Below are 14,140 nucleotides of genomic sequence, written 5' to 3' on the forward strand. Positions count from 1 at the left end.
ATGACATAAACTCATTTGGGAGGTAAAGAAACCTGCGGTCACAAAAAGCAGTATGAAACACAGCGAGTTGAAAGGAGGTGCAACACACCGATGCTGAGTCCAGCGTTACTGCGTTCATGTCCCAACAAGGGCCGGATGTCCTCCAAGTAGCCGTGCCGTGGTGGAGACACCAGCATCAACTCCAGCTGATCAGGATGTGTATCGGTATCTGTGGCCCAGATGTGTGTCCTTTGCAAAGCAACCTTTGACGTTTCCTCAACCACCAATACATCTCCTGGAGGACATAGAGTAGATTTTAGAGAGAAGAAAGGGGCTGAGATTTATGGTTTTAATGGAAAGACAGACTATGTAGGATTGGCCAAATATTTCAGGGGAAGCATGGCTATAATTCCAGATGTAAATGGGTCAAATTATAAACGACTGAGGGATATACCAGTGAAACATGGTGATGAGATGGAGTGACATTTTATACAGTACATGATCAAACATGCTTTAATAACACACGGTCAGAGATGAGAAACTTTCAGACCAATCAGAGGAAATCTCTGCCTCACACGTGAAATTTTAATCCACCAGATCACTCAAATCTCTGCCATCGAATCAATTTCAAATCAATCACACACCATGATCCTGAGACGCGAGTCTTTTTGGACAAACAAACTTCAAACAAAGTTACCTCATGGTATAAATGTTGATGATTAACGCATGTCCAACTCATTCATTCCAAAGTAACTCACATCATTCACTTCACTTTTTCACAATAAGATCCTTTTCACCTTTTCATCTCTCATGATGGCTATGTGTGAGTATGTATACATGTGTGTGCGTATACATGTGTGTATACATGTGTGCGTATACATGTGTGTGTGTATACATGTGTGTGTATACATGTGTGTGTGTGTATACATGTGTGTGTATACATGTGTGTGTATACATGTATGTACATGAAAATAAATAGCATATGAATATGCTCATGTGTATGTTGATGTATGTATGTGTGTAAATATATATATATATATATATATATATATATATATATATATATGTATATATATATATATATATATATATATATATATATATATATATATATATATATATATATATATATATATATATATATATACATAAAAAAAACATATAAAAAAAATTATATATCAAAAATATATGTTGTTCGTCTTTCGGCTGCTCCCGTTAGGGGTCGCCACAGCGAATCATCCGTTATGATCCGCAGACTGATTTGGCACAGGTTTTACGCTGGATGCCCTTCCTGACGCAACCTTGGTCACCTCTTATGACACAGGGATAAGGATTGGGTTTCGCCGTGATTCCGGGCTGCCCTACACGCTCTCATAGCACGGCCCAGTGCAGAGCACCTGTCCTCAATCGATCCTCCGACCCAAGCCTCCGAGTAGCCGGATTACAGGCGCACGCCACTACGCCTGGTGTATATATATATATATATATATATATATACACACACACTGATGAGCCAAAACATTATGACCACCTGCCCAATATGATGTTGGTCATCCGTGTGCTGCCAAAACAGCGCCAACCCACTAAGGCATGGACTCAACAAGACCCCTGAAGGTGTCCTGTGGTATCTGGCACAAAAACATTAGCAGCAGATCCTTCAAGTTCTGTAAGTTGTGAGGTGGAGCCACCGTGGATCGGACTTGTCGGTCCAGCACATCCCACAGATGCTCAATCGGATTGAGATCTGGAGAATTTAGAGGCCAGGGCAACACCGTGAACACTTCATCATGTTCCTCAAACCATTACCGAACAATGTGTGCAGTGTGGCAGGGCACATTATCCTTCTGAAAGAGGCCACTGCCATCAGGGTATACCATTGCCATGAAGGGTGGTCTGCAACGATGTTTAGGTGGATGACACGTGTCAAATGGACATCCACATAAATGGCCGGACTCAGGGTTTCCCAGCAGAACATTGCCCAGAGCATCACACTCCCTCCACCCGCTTGTCGTCTTCTCACAGTGCATCCTGGTGCCATCACTTCCCCAGGTAAATGGCGCACACATACACAGCCATCCATGTGATATAAAAGAAAACGGGACTCATCTGACCAGGCGACCTTCTTCCACTGCCACAAGGTGCATTTCCGACGCTTGCGTGCCCATTGTAGGCGCTTTCGATGTTGGACAGGGGTTATCATGGGCACTCTGATCGGTCTGCAGCTAAGCAGCCCCATACGCAGCAGGGTGCGATGCACTGTGGATTGTGACACATTCCACCCATGACCACCATTAAAATTTTCTGTGACTTGTGCCACAGTCGACCTGAAGTCGGTTCGGACCAGATGGGATAGCCTTCGTTGCCCTCGCACATCGATGAGCCTCGGGCGCCCAACACCCTGTCGCCGGTTTGTGATTTCTCCCTCCTTGGAACACTGTCGGTCGGTACTCACCACTGCTGATCACAGCGGCCAAAAATCACAAGCGGCCAAGTCTGGTGAATACGGGGGTTGCTCCAGAGTTGGCATGTTCCTCTACGCCAGAAACGGTCGGATGCTCAGGGCACTGTGAGCAGGGGCGTTGTCATGGTGGAGCACCCAGGCGTTGTTCTCCCACAGATCCCTCCTCTTATCCCGGACTGATCTCATGAGGAGCCGGAGGATTTCCTTGTACACGTATTGATTCACTGTTTGACCCTGTGGTAGAAACTCGAAGTGGACGATGCCCTTTATGTCAACAAACGCGATGAGCATCACCTTGATCTTCGACTTTGACATCCTTGCTTTCTTTGGTCTTGGAGATGCCGGCCTTTTCCACTGATGACTCTGCCATTTGGTCTCGGGATTGTATTTTAATATCTGCGATTCATCGCCAGTAATGGCTCTCCCAAGCAGGTCTGGATCATCATCAAGGCGCTTGATAATGTCTTGACAGACAGTGACTCTTTGCTGTTTCTGGTACTGGGACAACAGCTTGGGGACCATCTTTGAACCTTGTGCATTTCGAGATTTTCAGTGATGATGCTCCAGACAGTATCCTTGTTGATGGAAAGTTCCTCAGCAATTATCTGCACCGTGAGTCGACGATCTGCAAGCACCATCTGCTTCACAGTTCACACGCTCGATGTTCGCCGTTCTGCTCGTTGAAGGTCTTCCAGACCGTGGTTCGTCTTCAACCTCCTCCCGTCCCTCTTTGAACCTCTTGTGCCATTCAAATGCATGTGTACATGACATCGTTTCTTCCCCGTAGACTTGCTGCAGCATCGCGAAGGATTTGGAAGATATTTTGCGAAACTTGGCAAGAAACTTCAGATTGGCTCTCTGCTAACGACTCAGAGCGCGACGACTCAGACAAGACAACATGTAAAGCACGACCTGCAAAAAAAATCACACAATGAGCACAGTCAACCATCACCAATCATACATACATATAAATATATATATATATATATATATATATATATATATATATATATATATATATATATATATATATATATATATATATATATATATATATATATATATTGCTGGAATGTTGTGAAAGACTGTGACTCAACCTGTTCATTCAAGTTGTGTAAGTGGAGCACACAACAGGCTCAGTCCCATTACTTTTTAGATGGACCTCGTGTATATATATATATATATATATATATATATATATATATATATATATATATATATATATATATATATATATATATATATATATATATATATATATATATATATATATATATATATATATATATATATATATATATATATGATGATGATGATGATGATGATGATGATGATGATGATGAGATATATATATATATATATATATATATATATATATATATATATATATATATATATATATATATATATATATATATATATATATATGTGTGTTTGTGCATTATGCATGGTTTTTGTCAGGTCAGGCCAGATTATATCTGTGGCTTGATCCAGGTACCATGAAAACCTGCACTCACCTGTTTCATGGTCGAGTTGATGGCAATTAAACCATGTTCCCCATCGGGTTACCTGGAAAGGAGGGTGTATGGATATGGACACCCAGCAGGATTAAAAACAAAACATGTCAAAAGGCAGAGGAACTCCCTGTGAGCCAACGGCCATCCATATCTAATGCCCAACTCTGTCTGCGGACGTCCTCCTGCAGTTGGGTTACTTTTCTTAGGAGGTTGGTGGCAGGATTTGCACTCCGGCCACTGTAAAACCCTTCATTCTGCAAAACACAAAGAAAATCTGAAAGCCCACTCTGTGGGAGTACCTCCTGTGTAACTGCCCTTCGCAGGGCAGCTCACCGGATGACAAGATTAGGACAATGCCTTCGCGACCCCCACTGCTTAATGATAGGAGGAAAACCATGGGGTAACCTTCCAGGTTCAGATTGCGGAAGTGTGTGTCAGTGTGGTGCTGAGGAGTCGTCCACCAGATGGTGGTCTCCTTGGGTTAACCTGAGGCGGTCCTTTTGGGTGGGTGCCTGGAATGTCCTTTCCCGAAGAGAGGATGATCACCCGTCTCTGTTATCATCTGAGCTCAAGCGTTTGAACATCGGTATTGCAGCACTCTGTGAGGTTCGAAGACCAGATAGTGGCGAGATCATGACAGGTGGTTGCACCTCCTGTGGGTCTGGTCACTCTTATGGTAACCATGCCCAAGGAGCTGCTGTGGATGTGTCCAATAAGCTGACTCCAATGATAATTGAGGTAACACCAGTCAACGAGCGTATTATGAGACAAAGGATTCGTCCCTCCTTGGGTGTCATATCCCTGGTCTCTGTATATGCTCCGATTGATGTGAGTGATTCTATTCCATGAAGGACACATTCTATGCCACGCTCGAGTCTGTGGTTGAACAATGCCCCAGGCAAGATACTCTTCGAGTCTTAGTGGATTTCAATGCATCAACTGGAACTGATGGGGATGGTTATGAGACATTTGTTCATCCCCATGGTTCTGGAACTGTGAACCAGAATAGCACTAAGTTCCTTGACTTTGCAAGAAGTCATGGACTTAAGGTGGCTGGTTCATGGTTTCAGCGCTCACAGGCTCATCGCTGGACTTGTTATTCCAATACTGGGAGTATGGCAAAGGAGATTGACCATGTGCTTATTGATGGTCACTGGAGGATGATTCAGAACTGCAGGGTCCACCATGGTGCTCAGTTCCTCAATACCGACCACAGGCTTGTGGTAGCAACTCTGAAGTTTCAGCTTAAATCCAGGAGAATGATACCATCCGAGCCGAGGCTAGATGTTGGCATGCTCAAGGATGAGAGGGTAGCTGAGGAGTTTGCGAACAGGCTGGGTGTGTTTTTGGGTGGTCTGGGTTCTTTGGGGAATCCTGAAGAGTTGTGGAGTGCCTTCAAGACCACCATTCTTTATGTCGTTGGTGGATGTCTTGGATCTCACCGAAGGGTGAAGAAGAATTTTGTCTCTCAAGGGACACTAGATGCCACTGACCAGAGTCGCAGGGCCAGGCTGAATGGCAGAGCTGAGCATTTCAGGGACCTGAGGCACAAAACTGCACGTGCACTAAGGGAAGTCAAGGAGGTATATGTGTGAGGAATCTGTGAGGGAGTAGAGCATCCCCTTGTGGTCAGATGATTCTCATCCTGCTTACAGGGGAATTCGCGCATGGCATTCCTCCAAGCCCATCCCTCGGTGTGCTGTAGTTAGAGCGGAGGGTTGTGGGCTCTTGACAGAGTCCGAAGTGAAGGCCCGTTGCACCGGTTATTTTGAGCAGCTGCACCAGGCTGATCCACCAGCTGTCGAGTTGGATGTCAGGTGTGTTACAATCCCGATTGCTGACCCTCCAATCAACTGTGATCCACCTTCGTTTGTAGAAACACAGGCTGTGGTGAACCAGTTGAAATGGGGTCAAACTTCTGGGATCTGTGGCATCCATGCTGAACTTCTCAAGGCTGGTGGAAATGCTGTACTTGTGTCATTGCATGCAGTTCTGTGCTCTGCCTGGAACACAGGCATCATCGCCACTGACTGGAAGAGGGGCCTTGTTGTCCCTCTGGAAAGGGAAGGGCGATCGCCAGAACTGCAATGACGACTGAGGGGTGATGCTGCCTCAGTGCATGGCAAGGTCTTTGCTCGGATAATTATTGATGGATTGAACCACCATCTGCTTGCGTGCCAGCGCCCAAAGCAGTCAGGCTTTACAGCAAAGAGGTCAACGATTGAATGTATCCTTCCCCTTCAGGTCCTCACCGTATGCAAATGAGAGTTTCGGCAGGAGCTGCTTGTAGCCTATGTTGATCTCTGCAAAGCGTTTCATTCAGTGAATCGGGATGTCCTCTGGAGGATTATTGGTCTGCGTGGGGTGCCACCAAAACTGCTCAATCTGATGGCTGAACTATACTCTGGTACTCAGAGTGCTGTGAGATGTGGTGATACCATCTCCAACTTTTTCCAGTTACTACTGAAGTTTGTCAGGGTTGTGTACTGACACCTACACTTTTCAGCACTTGTATGGATTGGATTCTGGGGAGGATGTTGGAAATATCAAGCTGTGGTACATTTTTTGGAATGTTAAGATCTCTGACCTTGATGTGCAGATGATGCAGTCATCTTTGCGGAGACTCTGGATATCCTTTTGGGGGGCCCTCGAGGTGCTGAATGACGAGTCGGACCCACTGGGGTTACGGGTTTTCTGGGACAAAACGAAGATCCAGGCTTTCAATGACATCTTGGATGCTGCTATCTTGTCTGTACCCGTTTGTGGTGAGGATGTTGAGGTCACGGAGAGATTCACTTACCTTGGCCGTGATATTCATGTCTCTGCTGACTGTGAGCCAGAGGTCAATAGACATCTGTGTTTGGCCTGTGGAGTATGCCTGGTGTTGGCTTAATGGCTCGGGTGGTGGGCTTTGGATCCTCGGGTCCTGAGTTCAAATCCCGCTCAGCTGTTGAATTAATACCCGGTGGGGTTATCTCGACCTGTCATCCTGCCGAGGTCGGCAAAATGAGTGCCGGCATGCTGGTATACTGTGTCGGAGTGGTGACCCATTCAGGATTGTGCCCAATTGCTAAGAAGACTGCTTAAGCAGCACCAACGCCCTGCATAGAGTATGGTCCCAATCTCCTCCTCTCCTGGGGAGCCATGAATTCACTGGATCATTCATGTGGCACTGTTGGTACCTGTGCAGGATGGCAAAAGTCCGAATCCTCAGGTCCTTGGTGCTTCCAGTCTTGCTCTACAGATGTGAGACTTGGACTCTGACCAGGGATCTGAGATGGAGACTGAATTCCTTTGGTTCCAGGTCTCTTCGGAGAATCCTTGCCTATCGCTGGTTGGACTTTGTGTCCAATGAGCAGTTGCTGAGAGAGACTCAAATGAGATTTGTTACTTGCATAGTCCTGAGCTTCAGCTGTGACTGTATGGACATGTGGCTCATTTTACTGATGCTGATCCTGCTCATCAAATTCTCTCAGCGAGCGAGCCTCGTGAGTGGAGGAGGCCAATGGGTCGACCACGTGCCTCATGGTTGCAGCAGGTTGATCAGCATCTCAACGAGATAGGGATGGGCCAGGCATCTGCTTGGGGTGACTATCAGCAACACAGCAACGCGCTGCTCTGGCGCTTGCTCCCATTCCTGATCTGTCCTGGTGTTGGCGTAATGGTTCGGGTGGCGCGATTGGGATCATCGGGTCCTGAGTTCAAATCCTGCTTCGCCATTGAATTATAATCAGATGGGGTTGACTCAGCCTGTCATCCTTCCGAGGTCAGCAAAATGATTACCAGTTTGCTGTGATGATTGAGCCATTCAAGTGACCTGCATCGGAGTGGCGACCCGTCTGGGATTGTGCCCAATGCTAACAGCCCAGGAGACTGCTTTGGTAGCACCAACGTTCTGTACAAAGTAGGTCCCAAATGGATATGTGCATGGACGTATGGAAGGGGATACTTTGAGACCTGGGAGAGCTCCATTCCACCTTCTGAAACCCGCATATGGAGATAACAACCAATGACACACACACACACACACACGCCCAGCCAGACACACACGCGCGCGCACGCACGCACACACACACACACACACACACACACACACACACACACACACACACACACACACACACACACACACACGCACACACACACACACACACACACACACACACACACACACACACACACACACACACACACACACACACACACACACACACACACACACTTATTAGCACACCAATAAGGGAAAATGGTGGCAATCAGGAAAAGTCACCAATGATGAGTTTCGGTGGTTGGTTGTCTACAGGCAGAATCGTGATGTTAAGGTCGTATACAGGGAGCAAATGGAGACTTGAACGAGCTCGTTGTTCTCCTCCTCCCGCCTCAGCATCAGAGATAATGATGGTCACGTGGTCATAGGAAGGTCGAAGGCCAATTTCTCCACCTGTATAATAAGGAAGGAACAACATTAGCGAAAATATCAGGAAATAGTTCATTCACTGAAAAAAACCTAAAAATCATCCTTTCACATAAATGTGATAGCAATTAAACTGATTGTGCATGTTTAACGACTATGCAAGTTATAACGTATGACGTAATAGTGGCTGGAACATCGGTGATAATGGCACAATGGAAGTGAGGTGATCTTATAAAGATGGTCGTGGACAGAATGTGAAGGTGGTTTACAGAAATTTGATCAGGCTGCGTGGAAGGAGGATAAGAACTGCTGATGTAGTTTCCTATTTTCGGAATACATGCTGGTTTGTTTCATCATTGCCTTTCCTGTAAAGGATGATACAGTTACCTAGCTGCTTACTTGCCTAAGAGGGTACACTCACAAAATGCAAGGGGATACAAAAAGATGCAGCAACAGGAAATTCTGCCCATCTAGTCTGTTCCTGTTGCTGCTTACAGCCAACACTATGCAGAACCCGAAAAGAAGTTACACAACACATGGCCGCAAACATAAATGTTCCACAAACAATGTCAGTACCTGTATGAATGTACGTGATAGTTGATGCCTCAATGTCTGACTGCATGAAGTGATCTGTGGAAGTGCCATTGTGCAGAACGAGTCCATACGAGGGTGGTCGAGCCACCATGAAGAGAAGACGTGATTCTTCACTGTCGGCATCTTTGGCGAAGAGGTGTGAAGGCGTGATGACTGCATTACCTCCCTCAAGACAACTCAACGTGGCTTCCAGTCCTGATATTAGCATTGGGGGCTCATCGTTAACTGGTGTAATCTGTAGAAAAGCAGACACATTTACGGAACAGGTCGGTGTTTCCCCTGTTGTTATGATCGGGAGTCGTTGTGGGGAGGGGGAGGCTAGGGAAGAGGCCAATAACAAAGCATTAACTAAGACAACTTCCAGTACTCTAATAAATGACATTGTGTGACATGTGTGACAACAACCCAAAGTTTGGGGCAAATCAAAATAGCTGGCTCAAAGATTGGTCTGCAAAGTGGTCTTCTTGGGTTGGGGGGAAATAAAGGAACCAATGGTACAGCAAGGCAGAACCACCCCAAGCACAAACAATAAACTTTGTGGGAGAAAGTGGAACAATGGCACCCATTCTCTCAAAATACTTCAGGTTTAAAGTTTAAAAAAAACATCACGTAATGCAAATTGTGACTTCAACAATATCATGGGAATTTAATCTTGTCGAGTTTGTACTTCCGAAAAGTGTAACTTGATTAAATCACCCCCCCCCACTCCCAATCCAAGACCTCAACTCCCCCAAACCCCATGTCCTCAACATTATTACCACCCAGCCCATGAAGTCTGGAGCCATATATCTCGTTTGAAATCCTGAGATGTTCATTAAACAGAGGTTGTGTGAACACGACAACAAATGACCATTCACGTCCATTAAGTGACGTCAAACCCCTCTATGTCAGTACCCCCCCCCCTCCCAAATGTAATTCCCCTCATCATACCACATCTCTGCTTCCCTCTTGTTCCACCCCCTCTCAGCTTCCCTCTCAACCCACTCCCTTGCCCTGCCCCTCTCACCTGTCCCCCTGCCCTTCACCCTCATGTTTTCTCCCCCAGCCTCTCCACTCCTCGATTTCCCCTTCCTGGCTTCACTACTGCCCTGCAACCTCCCAGCTTCCCCCTCAACTGGAAACCCCTACCCAGGTTTACCTCAGCCTCACACCCCCACCCCCAGCTTTTCCTCAGCCCTGCAGCCTTCCAAATTTGCCCCAGCTCTCCATCCTCCCAGCTTTCCCCCACCCTGCTCACTCTCTCACACCCGTAAAACCCTTCATTCCGCAAAACGCAAAAACGCAAAAAAATCTAAAAACCCACTCCGTGGGAGTACCTCCTGTGCAGCTTCCCTTCGCAGGGCAGCTCACCGGATGACGGGATTGGGGCAAAGCCTTCGGGACCCCCAATCTTTGATAGGAGGGAAACCACGGGGTAACATCCCTGGGTCAGATTGCGGGAGAGTGTGTCGGAGTGGTGCTGAGGTGTCGTCCACCAGACGGCGGTCTCCTTGGGTTAACCTGAGGCGGTCCCTTCGGGTGGGTGCCTGGAATGTCCTATCCCTAAGAGAGGATGATCACCTGTCTCTGTTATCATCTGAGCTCAAGTGTTTGGACATCGGGATTGCAGCTCTCTCTGAGGTTCGGAGACCGGATTGCGGCGAGATAATGGTGGGTGGTTACACCTACTATTGGTCTGGTCGCTCTGATGGTTACCATACCCAAGGAGTTGCTGTGGCTGTGTCCAATAAGCTGACCCCAATGATAATTGAGGTAACACCGGTCAACGAGCGTATTATGAGATTAAGGATTCGTCACTCCTTAGGTGTCATTTCCCTGGTCTCTGTTTATGCTCCGACTGAGGTGAGTGATCTCACCGTGAAGGACACATTCTACGCCACACTCGAGTCTGTGGTTGATCAGTGCCCCAGACGAGATACACTTCTAGTCTTGGGGGATTTCAATGCATCAACTGGAACTGATAGGGATGGTTATGAGGTGTGTGTTGGTCCCCATGGGTCAGGAACTATGAACCAGAATGGCACTAAGTTCCTTGACTTGGCAAGAAGTCATGGACTTAGGGTGGCTGGTTCATGGTTTCAGCGCCCACAAGCTCATCGCTGGACTTGGTATTCCAACGCTGGCGGTGTGGCAAAGGAGATTGACCATGTCCTCATTGACGGTCATTGGAGGATGATCCAGAACTGCAGGGTCGACCGGAGTGCTCAGTTCCTCAATACTGTCCACAGGCTTGTTGTGGCAACTCTAAAGCTGCACCTTAAATCCTGGAGAATGGTACCATCCCAGCCGAGGCTGGATGTTGCCAAGCTCAGGGATGAGAGAGTAGCTGAGGAGTTTGCGAACAGGCTGTGGACACTTGGGGGGTCTGGGTGCTTTGGGGGGTCCTGAAGAGTTGTGGAGCGCCTTCAAGACCACCGTCCTTGATGTTGCCGGTGGATGCCTTGGAGCTCACCGCAGGGCAAAGAAGAATTTTGTCTCTCAAGGGACACTGGATACCATTGACCAGAGTCACAGGGCCAGGCTGAATGGCAGAGCTGAGCTGTTCAGGGAGCTGAGGCGTAAAACTGTACGTGCACTGAGGGTGGACAAGGAGGCCTATGTACGAGGAATCTGTGAGGGGGTAGAGCATCACCTGTGGACAGGTGATTCTCGTCCCGCTTACAGGGGAATTCGCGCATTACGTTCATCCAAGCCCATCCCTCGGAGCACTACAGTTCGAGCAGAGAGTGGTAGGCTCTTGACAGAGGAGTCTGAAGTGAAGGCCCGCTGGGCCGGTTACTTTGAGCGGTTGTACCAGGCTGATCCCCCAACTGTCGAGTTGGACCTCAAGGGTGTTACAATCCCTGTTGCTGACCCTCGAATCAACTGTGGTCCACCTACACTTGTGGAAACACGGGCTGCGGTGAACCAGTTGAAACGGGGCAAAGCTCCAGGGATCTGTGGCATCCATGCCGAACTTCTCAAGGCTGGTGGAAATGCTGCACTCGTGTCGTTGCATGCAGTTTTGTGCTCTGCCTCGAACACAGGCATCATCCCAACTGACTGGAAGAGGGGCCTTGTTGTCCCTCTCTGGAAAGGGAAGGGTGATCGCCAAGACTGCAACAACTACCGAGGGGTGACGCTGCTCTCAGTGCCGGGCAAGGTCTTTGCTCGGATAATTCTCGATAGGGTTCGCCACCATCTGCTTGAGCACCAGCGTCCAGAGCAGTCAGGCTTTACACCAAAGAGGTCAATGATTGACCGTATCCTTGCACTTCGTTTCCTCACTGAACGCAGACGAGAGTTTCGGCAGGGGCTGCTTGCAGCCTATGTTGATCTCTGTAAAGTGTTCGATTCAGTGAATGGGGATGTCCTCTGGAGGATTCTTGGTCTTCGTGGGGTGCCACCAAAACTGATCGTACTCTGGTACTGAGAGTGCTGTGAAGTGTGGTGGTACCATCTCTGACTTATTTCCAGTTGCTACTGGAGTTCGTCAGGGATGTGTACTTGCCCCCACACTTTTCAGCACTTGTATGGACTGGATTCTAGGGAGGATGTCGGAGAGATCAAGTTGCGGTGCATCATTTGGGAATGTCAAGATCTCGGACCTTGACTTTGCAGATGATGCAGTCATCTTTGCGGAGACTTTAGACATCCTCTTGGGGGCCCTCGAGGTGCTGAATGAGGAGTCGGAGCCGTTGGGATTACGGGTTTCTTGGGTCAAAACTAAGATCCAGGCTTTCGGTGACATCTTGGATGCTGCTGTCCTGTCTGTGTCTGTTTGTGGTGAGGATGTTGAGGTCGTGGAGAGATTCACTTACCTTGACAGTGATATTCATGTCTCTGCTGGCTGCGAGTCAGAGGTCAATAGACGTCTGGGTCGGGCCTGGGGAGTCATGGATAAACTGGATCATGGGGTGTGGCGCTGCCGGTACCTGTGCGGGAGGACGAAAGTCCGAGTCTTCAGGTCCTTGGTACTTCCAGTCTTGCTCTATGGGTGCGAGACTTGGACTCTGACCAAGGATCTGAGACGGAGACTTAATTCCTTCGGTACCAGGTCTCTTCGGAGAATCCTTGGCTATCGCTGGTCAGATTTTGTGTCCATCGAGCGGTTGCTGAGAGAGACTCGGATGAGATTTGTTACCCGCATAGTCCGTGAGCGTCAGTTGCGGCTGTATGGACATGTGGCTCGTTTTCCTGACTCTGATCCTGCTCACCAGATTCTCTCAGCGGGGGAGTCTCATGAGTGGAGGAGGCCAGTGGGTCGACCACGTGCCTCATGGTTGCAACAGGTTGACCATCATCTCAAGGAGATGGGGATGGGCCTGGCATCTGCCTGGGGGATGGCCAGACGGAGGCCCCTGGAGTACCGGCGGAAAGTGGACGCAGCGACGTGCTGTTCTGGCACATGCTCCCATACCTGACCTGCTCACTCTCCTTGCTCCTTTCCACATTCCTGTACCCTAAGAGCAGCTCGTCCTCCCTTGTCCAAAACTGTGTGTACCTCAAACATCTGAGGCCTCCGCTAAAACCTGACATCCCTCAATCCAAGCTACTGCTGATTTTCCTCCTGGAAGGCATCATCTGTTTAACAGAATCCTTCCTCGCACAGGACATCCCTTAGTGTCTCTCCCTGGCTATTGTCTCCTCCAGTTTGATCAAATTGAACCCCGTCCTGACGACGGAGTTGTTCTGTACATCAAGAACTGCATTTCTCACTCTCAGTGTATTGCTCTTACACTTCCCAAACCTCAGGAGTACTTCAGGCTCCAACTTCTCCTCTGCTCCCACCTCTTGTTTGTCTGTGTTGTACCATCCTCCAAACAGTGACAACTCCATCTACATCTCTCTCTCTCTATTTCTGATGACATGGACCAACTTTTAACCACTCATCCCAGCTCTCTCTTCCTCATATGTGGTGATTTCAATTGTTACCTCTCTCACCAGCCATGATGGTGATGGTCTCTCTCTCACCAGCCATGCCACTTCAGCAAAGAACCTATGTGACTCCATGGGACTGACTCAATCTATGAACTTTTCCACCTGGATTTCTGTCAATGGCAAATCCTCCCTTCTGGATGTGGTTATGACCAACTTCCCCACCAATCTCTACTGCTCTGCCTCTGCTCCAACTGCTCCAAATTGGTTTCTCCAATCATGTGCTTGAGAAGGTCAACATCTCGCGAGCCTCAGCGC

General features: G+C 48.0%; 1 pseudogene across 1 annotated transcript in view; it reads right to left on the reverse strand.

Moving 5' to 3' along the window:
- LOC147024976 (FRAS1-related extracellular matrix protein 1-like) overlaps positions 1-14,140 on the reverse strand; it is a 127,656-nt pseudogene that overhangs the window by 58,995 nt on the left and 54,521 nt on the right. The window contains exons 18-20 of the transcript XR_015059657.1: positions 8,948-9,200; positions 8,228-8,398; positions 89-274 (exon numbers count right to left, since the gene is read on the reverse strand). The product of XR_015059657.1 is annotated as an FRAS1-related extracellular matrix protein 1-like (transcript). The remainder of the gene's footprint in view (positions 1-88; positions 275-8,227; positions 8,399-8,947; positions 9,201-14,140) is intronic.

The sequence above is a fragment of the Eptatretus burgeri genome, chromosome 6 (genome assembly GCF_056783735.1).
Source record: "Eptatretus burgeri isolate ZD-2024b chromosome 6, Ebu_testis_v1, whole genome shotgun sequence".
Lineage (NCBI taxonomy): Eukaryota > Metazoa > Chordata > Myxini > Myxiniformes > Myxinidae > Eptatretus > Eptatretus burgeri.